Source organism: Oryctolagus cuniculus, chromosome 3, assembly GCF_051225735.1.
Source record: "Oryctolagus cuniculus isolate XC-2025 breed Fujian yellow rabbit chromosome 3, ASM5122573v1, whole genome shotgun sequence".
NCBI classification, from domain to species: domain Eukaryota; kingdom Metazoa; phylum Chordata; class Mammalia; order Lagomorpha; family Leporidae; genus Oryctolagus; species Oryctolagus cuniculus.
In genome coordinates this window covers 27,092,665-27,115,647 of record NC_142869.1, presented here as the reverse complement: position 1 = coordinate 27,115,647, position 22,983 = coordinate 27,092,665, and the positions used below count along the sequence as shown (strand labels likewise).

At 36.0% G+C, this 22,983-nt stretch overlaps 1 protein-coding gene across 4 annotated transcripts in view; it reads right to left on the bottom strand.

Moving 5' to 3' along the window:
• Nucleotides 1-22,983, bottom strand: part of ERBB4 (erb-b2 receptor tyrosine kinase 4) — a 1,252,881-nt gene that overhangs the window by 1,123,185 nt on the left and 106,713 nt on the right. The window lies entirely within an intron of this gene.

Sequence of the window (22,983 nt, the reverse complement as noted above, 5' to 3'; positions counted from 1 at the left end):
CAACCTGCCAGCTCCCTGACCTTGGATTTCTGAGCCATTGAAAATTGTGATAAATCTCTGTCTATTGCTTAAACCAGAAGTGGTTTGATATTTTATGTTTTATTAGAGCAGCTGCAGCAGACTGAAAACAATACTTTGCAAAAAGTAGGATAAAGCATTCTGATGAATTCCCATTGCTCAGCATTAAGCATAAATATCATATGTAAAAAATACTTAGGTTGTAAAATACTAATTCATTTAAGTCAGAGTATTTTCTAGTGTTCTTCATTTAGCAATTACAGTATCATGCCAGATATATCACTTAGAATAGTTTAGAGAGTATTATTTAGAGTAATTCAAAATCAATGATTTCTCCACCAGACAGGATTCTAAACCTTAAAACTAGCTTCATAATAATTTTGTATCAATAGGTTCTGTCTTTGCTAAAAAATAGTCAACATCTATATGTAACTGAATTTCAAATTAAAAAAGGTTCCTTTCGATTACAAAAGTATTTCAATAATAAAAATATTAAGTAGGATAATCATTTTTAAAACACTAAATTGACTAGAGAAACACTTCTTAAATAAATTAATTGTGCTTCCTTACATTGCTAATTAAATAAAAACCACACTCAAATATTTTCTTCATTAGGAGATATAAATTATTTACCACAAAGTGTTTCAACAAACTACTTACAATGTAGAATTTAATGTAAAGCAAGAATTATCTGGACATCTAGTACTTCTGAAGTGCTTTAATCTCTCAATACTATAGTCCAATAAAGTTCATTTTACGATGCTAAGCATGTTATATTCTGAATTTTTGTGCAAACAGGAAAGTTTCAATTAAGGAGAAATACTTATACATTCCTTGAAATGTATTTTCATATATACAACAAATACTTAAGATATTTTATACTCTGCCTAAATTTTATTCATACACTATTAACTTCTATGTGCACAGTATCATAGCTTTTTTTTTAATCTTTCAGTTAAGGATACATTCAGAATTCACTCTGCATTTACCCTAAATTGCTATAGAAAACCTTAAAAAATTAAATTATCTTTCACGGAAGACAGGTATGGTGATTTTCCAGTCAATCTGTAAGTGGTACCAAACTCCATAATGAGCAATCACTGAGTAGGTACCAAGGGGGAAGCAGAGTTGAAGAAGACTTTGCCTGCTTTTGAAAATGGGGGAGATGGACATACTAAACAGGAAAATTTCCAATCATCCCCAGAGTTATACATATGTGGGTTCCATTAAAGAACTTTTCAGAAACGTACTAAACATAGAAAATAAACCCTAAGAAAAGATGAATTCCTCATCTATGTTCATCTTATGTATTTATTGCCTGTGTTGAGGTTCCACATGTGTATTTGTCTTTAATGTATAATATCACAATATTCCATGTTTTCAACAGTCAAGCTCATGAATGTAGTAATTTATTAACTTAATCCTTTTCCAGAATTTTATATAATAATATTTTGAGGACTTCTTATGCGTTAGGAGTGAAATACCTCTGATTGACATTTATATATTTTACCTTAAAGGCAGCTGAATATATTAGGCAATTAATCTATTACCTAGAACTTAATTTACATCTTACACTATAGTTAATAGGATTTAAATATCATTTATCTGAGTTCTTTAAAAAAATCTTCTTGTATTGAGACAACTATTACTACAATGAGTAGAAAAATTTTAATATACATTCGACTCCAAAATATAATTTCTACTTGTTTACACTATTTTGCTCAACATATTTCTTAAATACCTTCGGCTAAATAAAATGACTTCATTCCCAGTGTAAAAATCATAAAAATTATATTATCAAGTACATTATGAAACCCAAAACATCTGGTAAGCTTTCAGAAGTGCTGGGAATGTCAGATATTTGTGCCTTCCCTTAATACATAAATAAATCATTGTGATTTGTTTTTTATCTTATATAATTCCTACCTAAATCTGAATTTCAGAAATGTTATATAAACTATTCAACAAAAATAGTTATATCTCCTCACACATTCATGTATTTATGAAAACTTCCAAAAAGTAAATTCAAGCTAGTACAATTTAATTTTACAATTAGGAAACACGTTTGATGCTTAAGAAATGGCAAGGTATTGCCAGTTCAGTTATGCTCATGAATGGCCCGATAGAAATGAAATTGAAATTTCCATAGGTCATATCCATTTATTTAAACTCTTTTGAACTATAATGTCTGGCTAATTGGGGAGCCCTTATAGGTAACCTCTTCACCTGTATTCATGCTGTGTTTTGTTCTGCAAGAATTGAATCTATTCATGAATTCCAAATCTGTAAATCAAGAGTCTGAATCATAATCACATAGGCCTTTTTCTTATTGGACAGTGTTTTCCTTGGTTCACTTTAAGCATCCTACTGAACGGGATATTCTTATTTCTGAAGTGTTGCTTTATGATTCATAATAAAGCATCCTTCGGGTGTTATAAAGAGGGTGGTATATTTAACACTCAGATACCCTCATGGCATGATTCAAACCTGGTAATACTTATTCAGTGGTTCCCTTTCTCTGTAAATGACAAGCATCATGACGACAAAGAATATTCTATTCCTACCACAGTGCTCAGTGCCTGGGTCAATAAATATTTGCTGAGAGAATGAATAAATAGATCAAAGCAGGTGTGGGCATCTAGAACAGACACCATTTGGGACACCCTCATTCTATATCTGAGAGCCCAGATTCGAGTCTCAGCTCTGCTTCTGATTTCAGCTTCCTGCTAATGTACACTCTATAAGGCAGTAGGAGATGGCTCAAGTCCTTGGGTCCCTACTGCATTCGTTGGGGATCCAATTTGGGAGACCCAGGTTGAGTTCTGGTTCCCTGGCATCCACCTGGGCCAGTGCTATCTGTTGTGAGCATTTAGGGTAGTGAACCAGTCTTTGAAAGATTCTCTGTCTCTCCCTGCTTTTCAAATTAAAGAAAAAAATGTAAATAGGCAAAGCAATAATTGTACTGATAATTTTTGTTTGCTTGTTTCTAGGACTACTTCTTAGTGAATGTAAACTTGCAGATTTCACTCTGGGTAAAACTCCAACATCAAATATACTTTTTAAAGATTTATTTATTATAGAAGCAGGCATGTGGTATTGCAGGTGAGGCTGCCTATGACAACAGCATCCCATATGCATACCAGTTGGAGAGTAGGGTGCTCCACTTCTGATTCAGCTCCCTGATAACTTCCCCCAGGAAAGCAGCAGAAGAGCTGCAAGTGCTTGGGCCCCTGCATACACTTGGCAGACCTGGAAGAAAGCTCTTGGTTCCTGGCTTCAGTCTTTTCCAGCCTTGGCTGTTGTGGACATTTGGGAAGCAAACAAGCAGATGGAAGATCTCTCTCTCTTTCTCTCTCTCTCTCTCTCTCTAACTCTCTCAAATAGATAATTTTTTAAAAAGTAAAGACTGATTGATTGATTGATTTGAAAGGCAGAATGACCAAGAAAGATAGGGAGAGACAGAAAGCAAAAAAGAGCTTGATCTTCCATCTACTGGTCACTCTCCAAATGGCTGAAACAACCAGAGCTAGACCAGGCCAAAGTCAGGAGCATAATCTGATTGTCTGGGGTCCACAACTTGGGACATCTTCCAGTGTCTTCTTCATTAAACTGGTAGGAAGCTGGATGGGAAGCGGAGCAGCCTGGATTTGAAATGGCCCTCTGATATGGGATGCAGGTATCCCAAGGGGCATCTTAAATCACTGCACCACAATGTTAATCCCACATCAAATACTTTTCCAATGCTATAACAGTAAGTCACACAACTAGTCTAATTGGTGGCTGATGAATGTCAATGGTTTTTATAACCTACAGTGAGAAAGTGAAACATTTTTAAAGTCTAAAAAAAATTCACTAACTAAATAATCTTAACAGAAAGCATATTTATTTCAAAAACTTTCAAAGAAATTTTGGGTTAATATATTGGGGATTTCTTTTTTAAAATTTCATTTAAGCCATATAAGTCCTATGTATTTCATATATACAGATTTAGAAACACAGTGATACTACCCACACTACCTTCCCTCCTACCCATGCTCCAACGCTTCTTCCTCCAATTTTCCTTCCCCAAATGGCTGTTTGTTAAATTGGATATGCTATACTTTTTAAAAGAATCTACATACTTATAAGGAATGCAACTGAAACACTGGTCTGTATTCCACAGTGTCCCTTTTGAAAAATCTCTTTAGGTTCACACTGCCACTTGTCGCACTAAAGGCTTCTCATGCTATTAAGTCATATGCATATAATTAACAAGTAATTCCACAATTTCACTACCTCAACATTTTTCTTACATCATCTGGCATTTTTGTTTCCTATGTCTACTTTGTCAAGTAGTACAAAAATATTCTATTCATTATATTTGAGAAACCACTTTTTTAGGAGCTGTCACTTTGGATAATCTTATCAGAGTGGGGAACTGTCAATGAACAACTTAATACTTTATCCCTTTTAGTAATTTTTTTTGGTTCTACTTAATACTATTGGTTGAACTCTTTAATTAACACACAATTACTCCTAGGTATTTAAATTTAACTGAAAAGTGATCCCTGTGAAATATAAGAGTGGGAATAAGAGGAGGAGGAGATGTACAGTTTGGCACATGCTCAATCAGACTTCCCCCAAACGGTAGAGTTAGAAACGTGCCAGGGGATCCCAATACAATCCCATCAAGGTGGCATGTACCAATGCCATCTTACTAGCCAAAGTGATCAGTTTCAGCTCATAATTGATCATAATGATAGGATTAAGAGTCAAAGGGGGCCGGCGCCGCGGCTCACTAGGCTAATCCTCCGCCTAGCGGCGCCGGCACACCGGGTTCTAGTCCTGGTCGGGGCACCGGATTCTGTCCCGGTTGCCCCTCTTCCAGGCCAGCTCTCTGCTATGGCCAGGGAGTGCAGTGGAGGATGGCCCAAGTGCTTGGGCTTGCACCCCATGGGAGACCAGGAAAAGCACCTGGCTCCTGGCTCCTGCCATCGGATCAGCGCGGTGCGCCGGCCGCAGCGCGCCGGCCGTGGCGGCCATTGGAGGGTGAACCAACGGCAAAGGAAGACCTTTCTCTCTGTCTCTCTCTTGTCCACTCTGCCTGTCAAAAAAAAAAAAAAAAAAAAAAAGAGTCAAAGGGATCACATAAACAAGACTAGTGTCTGCTAATACTAACTGATAGAATTAAAAAGGAGAGAACAATCCAACATGGGAAGCAGGATACACAGCAGGCTCACAGAATGGCAGATGTCCTAAATAGCACTCTGGCCTCAGAATCAGCCCTTCAGGCATTCAGATCTGGCTAAAAAGCCCATGAGAGTTATTACAGGCATGGAAAGCCAAGACATTCTGGAAAAAAAAAAAAAAAAAAAAAAAAAACCACCTAAATGAAAGATCTCTGTGAGTGAGATCCCAGTGGAAAGAACGGGCCATCAAAGAAGGAGGTACCTTTCTCTGAGGGAAGAGAAAACTTCCACTTTGACTATAACCTCGTCTAAATAAGATTGGAGTTGACAAACTTAAAAGGCTTCCATAACCTTGGCAACTCATGACAAGAGCCTAGGGTGATTACTGATGCCATAAATAAGAGTGTCAATTGTTAAATCAACAACAGGAGTCACTGTGCACTTACTCCTCATGTAGGATCTCTGTCCTTAATGTGTTATACAATGTGAATTAATGCTATAACTAGTACTCAAACAGTACTTTACACTTTGTGTTTCTGTGTGGGTGCAAACTGTTTAAATCTTAATATATACTAAATTGATCTTCTGTATGTAAAGATAATTGAATATGAATCTTGATGTGAATGGAATGGGAGAGGAAGCAGGAGATGGGAGGGGTGCGGGTGGGAGGGAAATTATCGGGAGGGGGGAAGCCATTGTAATCCAAAAGTTGATCTTTGGAAATTTATATTTATTAAATAAAAGTTAAAAAAAAAGAGTGGGGAGTACTATATGATGTCTCTTTTCTTATACTAAAATGGTAGAAGTCAGTATTTTTCAAGATTTTCTTTAAAGACTACTAAGTGGGAAAACATAAGACATTGTCAAAACTATCCACATCATCACAGTCGGAAAATTTGAAGAAATGAAAATGTTGCAATTTTCCTTAGGGCTCCCTGTTTGAATGCAAATAATTTTGAACCACTTGTGTACATGTTCTATAACAATGAATAACTGCCATCAGTGTAATATTAGGAGATAAAAACTGAACAGTAAAGTGAACAAATGTATTTAGAAACATTCTCAAAAAAGTCTGAGGCATTTAAAATTAAAAATCATATTGTCATTACAATACTGATTTAAATTCAAAGTCTACGCTTAGAAAACATAAGGTACAAGTGTATAGAAAGTAGTGCCCAGTTTAAGGAAGCTAAATTAAAGATGATCTCTGTGATAATACAACATTAAAATTTATTCCAGACTTAGAAACTTCAGATGTGACTAATCATCAGATCTCTAATTGCTAACTGGGATAATACATCATTTATGCATAATACTTTCTGTGTGCTGGTATACTGTCATAAAAGCAATCATACATTAAGACATAGAACAAAACTGTTGATTTTGTAAAATCATCTTAAACAGAAATGCAAATCAACAATTTGTCTTGAGCCACTTAACATAGTATCAATTGACTGTCACAAGTTGTAGTCTATCTATGCATGAGCAAAAATTTTTACTGTGAGAGCAAAGCTCTTATGGAGTTCTACTTCAACAGTGGCATACCACACATGCTATAAAAGGTTAATGGACTTAGTTCACAAAACCATTGTTCTTTGCATTGTATTAACCTTGAAAGGAGTTATCAAGTTAGAAATTAATGTGATTCCTTATCCCATATCTGGAGATACATCCAAAGGGAAAGAGATACCTTCGCTCCCATCTTCATTGCAGCACTACTCAAATAGCTAAGATATGGAATCAATAGATGAATATACATAGAAAACATAGTATATATATACATGATGGAATATTATTCACCCATAAAAAGAATGAAAAACTGATATTTGCAGCAAAAAGGATCAATTGGAGATCATCATGTTAAGTAAAATAAGCCAGATTCAGAAAGACAAATACCATATGGTCTCTTTCATAGATGAGCTTTAGAAATGGTTGGTCTGAACTTAGAGTAGTCATCACCAGAGGCTGGGAAGGGAGGAGGACAGAGGGATCTTAGATAATGTGTACCAAAACATAGTCCGTTTAGAAGTCACAACTTTCAGTGCTCCAAAGTAGACCAGAGAGACTACAGTTCAGATTAATAAATATATATTATCTATAATAAATGTATAGCATACATTATTACATATTATCTGTAAAAAGAGCTGGAAGAGAGGAGCTCTTTGAGTATAAAGAAAAAAAGGAAAAAAAATTAGAGCGTAGTTGTTTGCCTGATGGATTTATGCTGTGTGTACATGTTGAAATATTATACCAAACTTTACAATATGTGCAAATGTTAATCAAATGTTTTGAATAAGAAAAGAGATTAATGCAGTCCCAACTTAAGACATTAAAATGAAACATCTAATATAAATGTAAATACATTATTAAAAATTGTCAAAACTAATCTTTCCACACTATTTCAATGGAAATACCTACCAGTCATTGCATGACCATTATGTTTGGTTTTTTATTTGTTTTAAGATTTATTTATTTGAAAGTCAGAGGTACAAAGTAAGCGAGAGAGAGAGATTGAGAGATCGAGAGATCTTTCGTACGCTGGTTCACACCCCAGATGACCACAAATGGTTGGGCTGGCAAGGCTGAACCAGGAACCAGGAGCTTCCTCTGAATCTTCCACATGGGTGGTAGGGATGCAAGCAGTTGCACCATCTTCCACAGCGTTTTTCCCAAGTGGTAACCAGGAAGCTGCACTGGAAGTAGAGCAGTCAGGACAGAACGGGTGCTTATATAGGATGCCAGCATCGCAGGCGGCAGCTTAACCTGCTACACCACAGTTTCAGCCACAATTGCATTTTAAAAACACAGAATGCAACTGTTTAAAAGAATTTTTGATAGTTAACATGTGCAGCATATTGTAACAGATATTTTATGGTATTTGAGGTTATTTGAGGTTAGTAAACAAAAGATAAAATCTTTAAAATAATCTCTGTGAATAAATACTAGGAGAACAGCTAGCAACATACATAAATATATCCATGACATTTAACTACACAAGTTTTAAGTATATGAAGATAACAAATAAAAATACAATTATAAATGAATGTAGAATGTATAAGTAGAGAAACAATTAGATATAGGGACTAAAAGCATGTTACATCTATCACATATAAAGTAAAGCTTTGTAACTTGGCTGCTACCTTTCCAAAAACGTGACAACAGAAGGTATCTAGGCTGAGAGTGACAATATGAATCAGAAAAAAAAGAGGTATCATTTTTGAGATAAAGGCAAAAAAAAACAACCTCAAAATATAAAGTCCCACCAATACTTATGTCCATAACTTTACCAAAACATTTACTCATCTTTAGAATGAAGTGTTAGCAGAATGATAATTCATCAACTTGTTAATCACTTCATTGTACTGGAGAGTGATGCTGTACATGTTAGATGTAACAGACAGGAAAACAATGGTATAAGCAATGTCTAATGCTAGCCATATACCCATAAGAAAGCATTATACAGAATTTAAATATTCCTACTCATGGCCATATTGATTTTATATATGACAATTTAAAGATACCTGGGCCCAGCGTGGTGACACTGTAGGTTAATCCTCCACCTGCGGCACCAGCATCCCATATGGTCCCTGGTTCTAGTTCCACTCTCTGCTGTGGCCTGGGAAAGCAGTATAAGATGGCTCAAGTTCTTGGGTCCCTGTACCCACACAAGAGACCTGGAAGAAGCTCCTGGCTTCTGGCTTCAGATCGGCACAGCTCTAACCCTTGCATTTATTTGGGGAGTGAATCAACGGAAGAAAGATTTTTCTGTCTCTTCCTCTCACTGTCTGTAACTCTACCTTTCAAATAAATAAACTTCAAAAAAATTAAAGATATCAGCATATTTTTCTAAGCCTTCTTTAAAATGTCATTATAGGGGCCAGCACTGTTGCGTTGCGGGTGGCACCGCCGCCCACAGTGCCAGCATCCCATGTTGGCGCTAGTTCGATTTCCAGCTGCTCCTCTTTTGATCCAGCTCTCTGCTATGGCCTGCGAAAGCAGTGGAAGATGATCTGAGTCCTTGGGCCCCTGCACCTGTGTGGGAGACCTGCAGGAAGCTCCTGGTTCCTGGCTTCGAATCGGAGCGGCTCTGGCCACTGCAGCCAACTGAGGAGTGAACCATAAAATGGAAGACCTTTCTCTCCCTCTCTCTCTCTCGCTCTCGCTCTCTCTTTCTCTCTCTCTCTCGGCCTCTTCTCTCTCTGTGTAACTCTTTCAAATAAATCAATAAATCTTTCAAAAAAAGTCATAAAACAGCTATAATTCTATGTTTAAGAATGTAATTTTATATCATAAATCTAGCTCATTATATCTGTTGCTAAGTTTTTATTTATTTATTTATTTTCATTGTATCTGAAAGGCAGAGAGATAGAATCAGTCAGATAAAGAATTTCCATCTGCTGGGTCACTCCTCACATTCCCCAGATGGACAATGCTGAGCCAGGCCGAAGCCAGGAACCAAAAACTCTACCCAGGTCTCCTCTGTGGGTGGCAGGAACTCAGGTATTTGAGCCATCATTTGCTGCCTCTCAGGATATGCATCAGCAGGAAGTTGCATGGGAAGCAGAAACGCTGGAAATTACAGCAGGCACTCCCATACAGGATGTGGGTGTCTCGAGTAATGAGTTAAGTGATGCACCAAACACCTGGCCCACATTACATCTTTCGAAGTTACAAAAAGTTATTAATAAATTTTATTTGCTGTTTTCTAATTGTTAATAAACATACATATATCTCACATATATTCATATAGATGATATGCATCCACTAATCAGTATATCATAATATATATCATATAAATATATCAGAAAGATGTATACCTCTCCCCAAATAATAAGACAGTTGCAAGTTAAAAAAAATAACATCAAAAAGCTTTCTAAGATGAAATTCATTCATATTTCAGTATAACTGCAATTTGGTCTGATGTATTATACTATAAAAATATTACTGACCCAAGAGGAAATAAAAGTTTTTCAAAAGTTTGGAAAATTGATTGTAATAGAAATGCACGACTCCAAATCTCTCTCCTTTTCTTGGTGACATTCCATCTATTGCTATCATTTCAATGTGTTTAAGTTGAGGTTTCAATGAATTACACTTTTAAAATCATTGTGGTTCATTCCAACCTCTCCTAGCTCTTTCTTGCTAATTGGTAACCATCATTTTAAACTATAACTTGGGAAAGGGGAAAGTTTATGTATCATTTCTTTGTTCCCATCCACTAAATGCTTTAATAATTACATTCTTGACATGGAAGATAGTCAACTAATCATGTGAATGATTAGCTTCTCAGTTCAATTATAGTCACAAGGCTTTCTTTTATGATTTTCTACAGATTAAACCATCTATCTTTAGAAATATCTCCTAATATCAAGAAGTATAATCTGAGACTTTTCATCTTTTTTCATTTACATATTATCTGAAATTTTCAATAAACTCTTTTAGACTTGAACAACCTAGAAACATATTGTCACTGCTTTCTATTTTTAAGTTTGTGATGTCATTCTTCATAGATACCTTAACACAAACTTCCAAATACAATTTCAGATAGCTTTAACTAATTTTTAAGTATATTTTATTTCCAAATGTATATCAATACAATTTTTTAGAAAGGCTATGACTGGGACCAGCAAAGTGGCACAGTACATTAAGCCCATGCCTACAGCACCAGCATCCCATTTGGGCACCGGTTTGATTCTAAGCTGCTCCTCTAATGATCTGGCTCCCTGCTAATGACCTGGGAAAGCAGTGGAAGATGGCCCAAGTGTTTGAGCTCCTGAACCTATGTGGGAGGCCCAGAAGAAGCTCCAGCCTGGTGGCTTCAGATTGGCCCAGATGGAAGACCTCTCTCTCTGCCTCTTTCTCTGACTCTCTCTCTCTCTCTCTCTCTGTAACTCTGCCTCTCATATAAATAAATATGTAAATCTAAAAAAAAAAAGAAAGGCTGTAACTAAAACATTCAAATTACACCTTTTTCACATTGCATTTTCTTCTAAGTATGCATTTTAATCCTTTGGTAATTTTTTGTCATTGAAATACGGAAACTTTTAATTAAGAAGTCTTTCAGAAAAATCTCTCCTATCTTTATCTACACACATGTACCTATAGTCATCATGAATATGAAAGTCCTTCCACATTCCTGGGTATATGTGCACGTGTATTCCTATAACATCACTGACTTGTAAGGCACTGAACTTTAATGCTGCTCTAGAAGTAATGATTAGCTGATGGGTCCTCTCCACCCTTTCACAATCACTTCTTTTGAAGTAAAGCCTGTATTTTAAAAACAGCTACTGCAAATTTTGAATGTAGTATATTGTATCATAATAAGGCTAAAAGCTAACTGGCTCACCCACAAAGTAAATGTAAATTTTGCCCCCAGGATTGCCAAATTCTAGCCAACTGGTGTTGATAGACAACAATAGATGTGTTCAAATGTTACACATTTGTGCTGCCCAAGGGATAAATATTTTTGTGTTAAATTTGTATTTTTGACGATTGAATCTACAGGATAACATAGTAAACTGTCCTTTGCATTTATCTACATTACTTAACAGTATCCTCTAGTAATAAACACCTGTTTTACACCAGCTTAGTAGGGAATCAATTTGTCATTTGATTCCATTTTCTAATGTAGTAGTCTAACCCAACCCAGAATGCATTATTGATATGGAAATGAGTGTAATTAGCAGCGTAAATGATCTGTTATTTATGATACAAGTCAGAGCAGTAAATCACCATTGGTTCACTATCATTACTATGCAAATAGAAGAAGGCAGTTAATGGTCCATGTGTTAAAAACAGGCCACTTGCTTGCTCATTTGCAAATGAAAAGCAGGGGTGAGAGTTTAAGGTAGAAATGACAGTTTATCACATTGTCATTCCTAGTATTTCCACTTAAGAAAATCAAGACACACAAGTAATTGTTCTAGTTTAAAAGTTTCTCCATTTATCTACAACAGAAAAGAATCTTCAAAAAATGCATGGAAATGGTTAATGTGGAAAAAAAGTATGCATGGATTTCAAAAATTTCTGAACCAAAGTAAACTTTTCTTTTGATTTAATTTCCATGAACTTTTGGAAGTACACTTGAACCCATTTTTAGGCACTGTCAAATTGACTGAATTTCATCTGTTTTGAACAACAGAAATTGGGAATAAAAGTGCTTTAAGTGTCTAAAGTATAAGACAATTTAAATGTTATCTGGTAATAATACCATAAACATCAGCTACTATGAAATAAAATATCAGTGATCACATAATTTACTTCTTTTCCCTGCAAATATATATTTATTTTCTTGTACTGAGGAGAACTAGCAATGAAATATCCAAATTATTCAGAATACATAACACAAATTGTTCTGTTTTTCCTGCTTGGTTCCTTTTGGGGTAATTTCCCAAGAAATGAGAGCTTGTGATGGAACCTAAGTGTACTGGCTTCAGGCTAGTGCTTGCCTGGTGAAATGGGAACAAAGCTGGAAGAAGAAGGGGGCTGAGGGCCACTGTAGGTTCTGCAAGTTTCACTTGTAGAGATCTCATCTCAGAATCTGTAAAATCATTTAGAAGACTTGCAGAAAAACAGAACTTTAAATAAAATGACAACAATATCTTCATGTTGGAAATAGATGTAGTAGGAGGCATTAGTTCCATCTTTGCAACTAAATAAATGTAATTCATTCACACAATATTATTTTTGTTCCTTGTTAGTTTTCATTAAGCTATGTGTTCAAGAATGACTTATACACTGAGCAAAATTATATAAAGAAAATGCTTAAAATGCATATATTTAATGATAAGGCATTTTTTCTTATACCAAATCTTTAAAATATATATATATAAGGTAATTATTATAGAGAGACCTATGTATTAGCTCATTGTTTTCATGTTATCAATTTATTTCTTAAAAATTCTGTATTTTTCTTTAATTCCAAGAGAATAGCTAGACTAATGTTTTCCTTGCCTCACTGTATTTTTAGAGGTAATCTTCCTCCCTGGCTCTTATTTATGTACTTTTTATTTCTTTATTTGGGGAGCAGAAAGACAGAGAGAAACCCTATCAACTAGTATACTCAAAAATGCCTACAACTGCTATCTAGGGAAAGTCTGGCACCAAAGGTGAGAGCCAGAAACACAACCTAGATCTCCCATGTGGGTGAAAGGAATCCAATTAATTGGGCCATTACTGCTGCCTCCCAGGGTCTGCATTACAGGAAGCAGGACGCAGGAGCAGAAACCAGGTATCAAGCTTAAGAACATGAGCAATGTGGGCAACTTACCCACTACTATATACACCTACCTACTCCTTCCTTCCTAGCTTTATTCTTAAAACTTTAAGTCATGAAAGAGGGTTATATAAGGTATATAAAATAGTAACTTTCATTAACCAAAGAGTGAAAATGAGGTTGCCAAGAGCAGGGGAAAGAAGGAAATGAGAATAGCTCATCAATGGGCTTAAGTCTCATTTAAGCAATATGAATAAGGTCTAGAGTTTTGCTGCTCAACACAGTCCTTATAGTTAACAATATTGTATACTAAAAAAACTAAAATGAGAGGTCTCATGTTCTGTTCTTAGAATAATGAAATAAAATTTAAATAAATAAGGTAAAATAAACTTTTATCCCAGTGAAGAAATTAAGCTAGAGGAAGGGTGCATGGTTTGGGGGTAAGATCACACATTAGTACCAACAATGGAGGAAAAAGGTGCATATCCATTAAACTTGGGAACAGGAGCCTGACTTCAAGGGGGTAGGGGGTGGGAAGGTGTTCATCAGTGTATCAGTCACAGTCCAAGCAAAACAGTTGATGAGATATTCAAATTAGGACAAATTAAAGAAGGCTAACATAAAAGTTACTGATTTTGAAAGTGTAAGGGAATCACAAGGGATACTGCAGAAATGAAAGTCAATCATTACATCTGGCAGCAGCCTCTGGCCCAACAAGACCAAAGCAGAGGAGAGAGAGGTTATAGAACAAGAGTGGAGTCAGTTTCCTTTAGAACAGCAACTACTTTCTGCTTGAAGGACACAGGCCAAGGAACCTGAGAAACAAATACTCAACACCACTTTCTTTCTCATTGTGATTTGCTGCTGGGACTTCCCAAATTGGCCATTAGACAGGTTTAAACAGAATCTAGAGAACACACGAGATTGCTGATCATCCTTACAGGTTAGCCTTATGCTTGAGAGGAACAATAAATTCAAGATTCTTGAGGATGTAGTAGAGCTTTCTGTCTTCAAAAGATTTTACAGGTGTGGAATGATGAGGATACCAGAGATGAGTGTCATGGATCAAGAAATGAGTGTCCTTTCTCAAAATTTCATAGGGGGGTCGGCACTGTGGCGTAGTGGGTAAAGCCACTGTCTGTAGTGCCGGCATCCCATATGGGTGTCAGTCCAAGTCCCAGCTGCTCCTCTTCTGATCCAGCTCTCTGCTGTGGTCTGGGAAAGCAGTAGAAAGTGGCCCAAGTCCTTGGGCCCCTGCACCCACATGGGAGAGCCGGAAGAAGTTCTTGGCTCCTGGCTTTGAATCTCAGCTCCAACCATTGCAGCCATCTGGGGAGTGAACCAGCAGATGGAAGATCTCTTTCTCTAACTTTGCCTCTCTGTAACTACCTTTCAAATAAATAAATAAATCTTAAAAAAATTTTTTTCATAGGACATTCAGCAACATGCACTAAGATCTTGGGTCAAACAGATTGTGCTAAGCACTTTACATCAATTATGTTTGTTTCTCCGTACAGAATTTGAGGTAGGGGCTATTATCATTGTTATTTTAAAAAATGGGAAACTAAGGCAAAGAGAGGTAGTTATCCTGCCAAATAAAATATTCTGAAAATGTGCGATATTAAACCCTGTATGGTCTAGTTCCAGAATCTAGTCACCTAATAACCACATACAGTATAATGCATCCCAATATTCAATCTAAACACACTGACATAATTCCCAATTGTGGAAAGTAATTAAAATGAATACAAAAATATTTAAAATTATTAAATATAATTTGAATTAATAGGTTATTATAATTAATATTTATTATAGTTTGTTTTTTTACTCTGTAAGTTAGAGGGGAAGCAGAAATAATGAGATTCATACAGAGAATTGCACCATTGCTCTAAAATTAAATGAAGATGGGAAATTACTTGGATAAATATTATAGTCATCCAACAGATTAAATCATCTGCTTTGCTAAAATGCAGCTGGCAATGAAAAGAAAAACGTGTGGATGAAGCCATGCTTATGAAAGAAGCTATCCTCAGGTGCAATAATAATTATTTAGCATGCCTTTAAGTATTACTCTTTTCTTTTAGTAATACATATTTTATACATGTATAAGTATATAAAGATGTAGGATGTGCTTTATTTAAGTTGAAGTCACATATGTAAAAAGTATATATGGGAAATATAACTAGCAATCATATTATTGAAATCTATATGCTTGAAGAATTTTTTATAGAACATCTTTTAGCAAAGAGGAATCATTTAAAATTAAAAATGGCTTTCCAAAGTCAGTCATTTCTATATAGGTTATATTTACTTTGTAAACTTTTTACATTCAAATAATCTAATTTCAACCCATCAAAACAAGAAAATAAAAATATTTTCATTTTGTTTCAAAGAATCACTGCAAATATGAAATATGATTTTAATTTTTCAATGTATTTTGAGAAGCTGATACATAGTCACAGAGAGTTTCCATGTGCTGGCTCTCACTTAAAGTGTCTGGAAAAGCCAGGGCTGGACCATGCCAAAATTGGTAGCAAGGAATCAGTCCAGATCTTCCACATGCATGGCAGGGACCCTATCACTTGAGCCAGAGTGTGAATCGGCAGAGCTGGTACTTGAACATAGGCACATCAAAACAGGATATAGGCATTCCCAGTCAGCATCTTAACTGCTCAGCCAAACTCTCACCCACAAAAGTATGATTTTACAGGTATATAAATATTACAAATATCATGGTGCTCAGCAGATAAGTTTAATTAGGACCTCATTCTGTTATATAGATTTTGTGATCCCATTTCAAAATCTAGTTAATATAAGGCAGCTAAATTCTGAGTAATTCTTCAAAAAAGGCTCATCTTATCTTGAGAAAGCAATTAAGTAAAAGGAATTACAAGGTGAGAAGAGAGAGGGAAGGAAAGGGAGAGACACAAATGAAGACACACAGAGAGAAGACAGAAAGATAATTGCGAGGTTTTTTTTTTTTTTTTTTTTTTTTTTTTTTTTTTTTTTTTTTTTTTTTGACAGGCAGAGTGGACAGTGAGAGAGAGAGACAGAGAGAAAGGTCTTCCTTTGCCGTTGGTTCACCCTCCAATGGCCGCCGCGGCCGGCGCGCTGCGGCCGGCGCACCGCGCTGATCCGATGGCAGGAGCCAGGAGCCAGGTGCTTTTCCTGGTCTCCCATGGGGTGCAGGGCCCAAGCACCTGGGCCATCCTCCACTGCACTCCCTGGCCACAGCAGAGGGCTGGCCTGGAAGAGGGGCAACCGGGACAGAATCCGGCGCCCCGACCGGGACTAGAACCCGGTGTGCCGGCGCCGCTAGGCGGAGGATTAGCCTAGTGAGCCGCGGCGCCGGCCGGTAATTGCAAGTTTTAATGACCTTCTACATCTGCTCCAAATCTAGTCACATTCATGTAAACAATAAATGATGTGGTTCTACACCCAACTGTCTTCTTAGAAAGAAACATGGACTAAATCCTTGGAGTCCTTTTGATATCTTTGACATGTGAATTGATGGGTATAGAGCTGTACACTAATAACTCCCTTCTTGACAGTCCACTCAAGTTCAGACTTCTCTATCCAGTTGCCTGCTCTAGACCTCTGGATGGTAATCCAAATGTGAGGAAGTATGGATATCAACCTGGGCTTCTTGGCTCCTGGTCCACACTTTCCCAAAAAGCAACTCTCCTGGGGTCCTTTTCATCCTTCTCAGCTGATGAACACTCCGTACTTCCAACGGTTCATGTTTTTAAAAAAAAGTCATTTTAATTCTACCTCTCTTTGAAATTCCATATCCTATATACATAGTCCTGTTGTTTCTCACTATGTCTGTTGCTACTACTCAAGATAAAGTCAACACAATCTCTCACTTGGATTGCTGAATCTGCTCTTGACCTTCTTCAGTTTATTCCCAACCAAAGAGCCAGAGTAACTCTCATTAAATAGATATCAGATCAGGTAATTCCACTTCTCAGAACTCCCCAAGATAATAGGTTGAAAATAAAAACCCCAAGCCTATCACGTGCATTTCTTCCCTCTGTTAATTTGTATGATCACATCCTTTTAATACTTTTATTTTCTTATCCTATCAAACCCATAGTCATTCTTGCTGTTTCCTTGAACAGAGTCATCACAGGGCCTTTGCACTCTTTCCATTAGAATGTAGCAACTGGCCGGCCGGCGCCGCGGCTCAATAGGCTAATCCTCCACCTGCGGCACCGGCACACCAGGTTCTAGTCCCGGTCGGGGCACTGGATTCTGTCCCGGTTGCCCCTCTTCCAGGCCAACTCTCTGCTGTGGCCCAGGAGGGCAGTGGAGGATGGCCCAAGTCCTTGGGCCCTGCACCCCATGGGAGACCAGGAGAAGCACCTGGCTCCTGCCTTCGGATCAGCACAGTGCACTGGCCACAGCACACCGGCCGCGGCGGCCATTGGAGGGTGAACCAATGGTAAAGGAAGACCTTTCTCTCTCTCTCTCTCTCTCTCACTGTCCACTCTGCCTGTCAAAAAATAATTTTTTTTTAATTCAAAAAAAAAAAAAAAAAAGAATGTAGCATCTTCCACTGGCTTCTTCATTTCCCTCGGATCTCTACTTAAATACCACCCTTTTCAGTAGGTTTCCCTGAACACTCTATGTGAAATTGCAATTTCCATCATTCATTTTCCTGTTTCTAGATTTATTCTCCATCATACATGTCATCTAGTATTTCATGTATTTGATTTATGTATATTTTTAGGACAACATTAACTCCACCAGGTTAAGGACTTTTATCTGCTTTATCCATTACTGTTCTCCAATGTCGAGAAAATGTGTTGAAATGAATAAGAAAAAAGAGCAAAGACAGGATCTCACTGCCTTTTTGCAATGCAGGAAGTCTGTTACTTAAATAGTTCTCTTTCTGTTAGCACCACTTTGAGGACTGACCTTATCGGAAAGGTGAGATCAAAGACTCCATGATTATAATCAAATGTTAATTCTTATGCTTATTAAAAAAGATAGAATTTTATAACTAATAAAGCCATTTTAGACAACAATTTTAAGTGTTTCCCCCAATGCATCTTTAAAAAAAAAAGCCCACAATTTTGTTTCTGTGAAATGCACTAATGTTTGCAATTTTCTTGTTACTTTTAAGTATCCCTTAATAGTAAAATTGTTGTTGTTCAGCATTTGTACCCAACTATGAATCACAGTCTATGTCTACATATGTAGTGAGTGCTACCAGAAATACACTGTTGTTATGTAACTCTATTTCTGTAAATATAGTACAAATTTTGTAATTTAAAGGCAAAATTAGACTTCAGCATGTCCAAATGTCACCATCAGCAGTAATTAGTAATTATATTAGCACACTGAGAATTAATTGATAAAGAACCAATTATATTGTTAAATCATGGCAAATTATTAGCTGTATTTCAAGAAACACATTTTATGCCATTAACAACTGACAGAAGTTGTGAACAGCAACATTTGCAACATTTTTTTTTAAATAATGATCTCTGAGAAACCTACTTTTAGTTTCCTGTTCATTGAAGAATCATTCATGTAACATTTGCCTCATCTCTTTCATGTGTTACTCATTTTTTGCAGTAAGAATGATAATGATAATTTCAAAGTCCAGGAATCATCATTAAATCTAATAACACAGCATTGTCCTCATATATTGCATAAACTTAGTTGTGTTATGGAGAAAATATTTATACCATATACATCCAATAATATAGAATGGAGAGTTATATATTGACACATTCTGAAAACAAAATACTTTATGCTGCATTTAGTTAAACACTTGATTTGCAAATAAAATAGCTCTTTTTTTTTTAACATTCCTTAATGTCAAGAAGTGGTTTCTTTTTTTTTTTTTAAAGATTTATTTATTTATTTGAAAGGCAGAGTTACAGAGAGATTGAGGCAGAGAGAGAGAGAGAGAGAGAGAAGGTCTTCCTTCTGCTGGTTCACTCTACAGATGGCCACAATGGCAGAGCTGTTGCAATCCAAAGCCAGGAGCCAAGATCTTCTGGGTCTCCCATCTGGGTGCAGGGGTCCAAGGGCTTGGGCCATCTTCTGATGCTCTCCCAGGCCATTAGCAGAGAGCTGGATTGGAAGTGGGGCAGCCTGACTTGAACTAGTGCTCATATGGGATGCTGACACTGCAGGCAGTGGCTTTACCTGACACGCCACAGTGCCGGCCCCATAGCTCTCTTAATATAAATAATATTTTGAAAATTGTCTATTAAAGTTTATGCTAGATATTGTTTTTCAAGTTCCTGTTTACATCAATTATGAGTAGAACTCATGTAGAAGCTGTATAAAAAAGTCTTCATTTATTTTACTATTAGATAGAAACTTTTCTACTAGAACCAGTATAGATTATTTTCTTTTAATTTGAGAAACCACTGGGATAAATTAAAAAAAAAAACAGTCCTGCTAAATTTTATATATATTTTCTGAAAATATGATCAATGAAAATGTCTTCACACTTAAAAGTTTGTAACTTAACAGAAAGTTATAAATGGTATCCCCTTAACACAACTTTAGACTTTTCATTCTGTACCAGGTTCTCCATAACAAAGATTGAGCAAAAAAAAAAAAAAAAAAAAAAAAAGTAGGTCTTTCACAGCAGATCTTTCTTAGAAAAGTTATGAATATATACACATACGTATCATGAAAATACAGAAAACATTATTTATTTTTTGACTCAGGTAAAACAATACGAAGATGTGTGCAAACCTAAGATAACAAATCAAACACACTGAGCTCTCTGTACAATGGATAATGAATGAATTCTATGAGCCCTGTACATTATAATCTCAACGCTTCTTTAGGATTCTGCCATGCACTCTAGTAGAGTCATCACAGGAGAAGCAGGATGGCCAAAGAGATACTTTAAGTCCAAAAATTATTTTCCTCTGTTCAGCTGTTAAGCTACCTCTCAGGAAACCAATAATTCATGAACTGAAATTAAGCAAAATGACTCAATTATGTGGTTTTATGTTCCAATTCCTGTACTTGCTTTTTAAAAGCATGTTAAAAATAATTTCACTCCTTAGAAGTCAGCAAGAGAATAACCCATCCACAATGGAATTTGCTAAGTGTGGATTCATGGCCTTGTAATCTGAATTGTGCCCTCTGGAGTTCTTGCGACCAAAATAGTTAAAGTATAGTGGTTATGGAAAATTCTGCAGTCCCCTGAATGCATGAATTTAAATGTGATTTCACATGACAGTAGAATTACAGAGATGGTAGAAAGCCAGAGACAGAGTCAAATGAAAATATTCTGTCCCTGCAGTATCTAATGGTGATCATGAAAAATACAAATCTGCCATATTTCAGAACACCAGGAAATAAATAAGAGGTTTAGAGTTCTCGTATTTTGGCATATAACATATATCTGGAGCACTAAGAGTAAAGGTTATAAGGGAATAGAAGGTTTTCCTGACTCAAAATCTTCAGGGACATTTGGGATAAGGGTAGAGGGGGTATGGAAAAAAAAACTAACTACTCTGCTTTTTACCACAACTTGGAACTATGAAATCAAGAGATCTTGCCCATAAACATAAACACATAGATATGTTCACTTTAATAATCACCAAGTTCTCTAAAGTGATCTTGAGTTGCATGGCTAGATTTAAGAATGAAAATAGCCTCCATTTTCCCTTAATGTGCCATACTGAGCACATACAAATTCCAGGCTTATGATGAAATATTTTCCATATATTTTCCAATTTCTAATGTGAACCATTAAGATAAATGCTAATATTACTTAGATAAAACAATCTTTAAAAATATACCTGGCCAGATCTTCAGACACAGGACTTAATTACATGGCTCTCTGACATCAAAGTTCCTATTCTTATCATTTATACTTTCATAAATGGTAATCTGTCTTAGCACTTTATCAATTTATAATAAATATCTTGGTGACAGAAAGGAAATAATGATCTTTTGGTATGTTCCTGAAAGTTCCCAGGTGTGCCATGGCCTATTTATGATTCTCTATTGAGAATCTTTCTCAATGAACAGGAAATCTTATGTATGGTCTGAGATGGCAAAGTAATTTTTATAAAATAATAATTTTAAAAATAATGACCATGAAAATATAATCATAAAAACAGAGAAATGTGACATAAAACTTTGCCAATCATAATGTGTAATATAGAGAAAAGTAGAAAATGATGAATAAATTAGTACATGCAATCTGTAGAATAGATTTCTAGCCAACACTGCAATATAAAAAGGCCATAGTAAATTTTAAAAACCTCAGGAAAAGCAATCAGTAAGATCTTAAAAGCAAACTGAATCAATTCATTTAGAAACTAAAAAGTTTATATCAGTTATAAATCATATATTGAAAGAAGTAAATATGAAATCATTCCACAAATAAAAGAAAATTTATAAAGTCACTTTATCTCCAAGGAGCCATAGCTGACATCCAGCAAATATGATAAGAAAATATATTACAGCAATTAAAAGATTCAAGCAGCTACACTGATAGGTGATTCTTTCTCTAGGAGAAATGAACTAATATCCCCTGAAGATTAAAAAAAAAATGAATAAGAGAAATGGTTACTAAGTAGCTACATGACATTGTGTCAGTCTCTCCAAGATTTCATTTCTTCTAAGACTCATTTTCTCAAAATTCTACTAACATTTCATATACTACAGTTTTATAGAATATTCTTTGCCTTTTTGCTGACACATGGGGAGAAAGTGTTAGCGTTGACACACTAAGATGCAAACCATATTTGTCTATAAATCTTAAAATAGCAATGTCAAAAACATAACTGAATGGCGAAACCTTTCTCAAACAAAAGAGGCTTTAGCACATTAAGACAATCAGAACAATGTGAATACTTCATCATTAGTGAGAGCAGACAAAGAATGAAGATAAGCACAGCACACTAGACACAAGCGTAGAATGGAAGCCAGGCAAATTCAAGGTTACAAATATAAGCACAGGAGTAAGGACAGATAAGAGTGGGTCAAAGTCTGAGTAACTCAGAGATTACAAGTTCAGACACTAGAGTAAGCCCAGAGATCCCAGGCTCACATAAAAATACAGACTGACTACAAAGCAAACCAGACGATCTCAGCATAAGATACATAACCATAAGGTTGTCAACAATTAGATCCATAAACACTGCATAAAAAGCAAAAAGAAGGTAAAAGAAGATATGTATGGTGCCCATGCTTGGTGGTATTTATGTATAATTCACCCCGTAAGAAATACTCCTAAGCAAATCTGTCCTAGAGAGTATAAGGAGATTGCTAAACACAGCGGTCCACTCAAGGTCTGTAAGATACATGCATTTTCTTTAACTTTCACCTGCTTGCAAGCTGGAGTAGTGCACATCAAATGTAGAGTTCTCAATAAGGCATAAACCTGGTTCCAAAATCTTATGGTGGTTTATGTAGACAAATTTTAGTTCTAAGAGTTATAATAACTTGTATTCTACTTTAATTTATAAACAGAAGGCTCTAAGAAGCGATAAGCCTTTTAACCTGTGCTACTGAAATACTTTGTGTAAAAACTTAAGAAAACCAGGAAAGTTGGTCAAAAATAGGTTTTTAGGAGAAACTCATTCT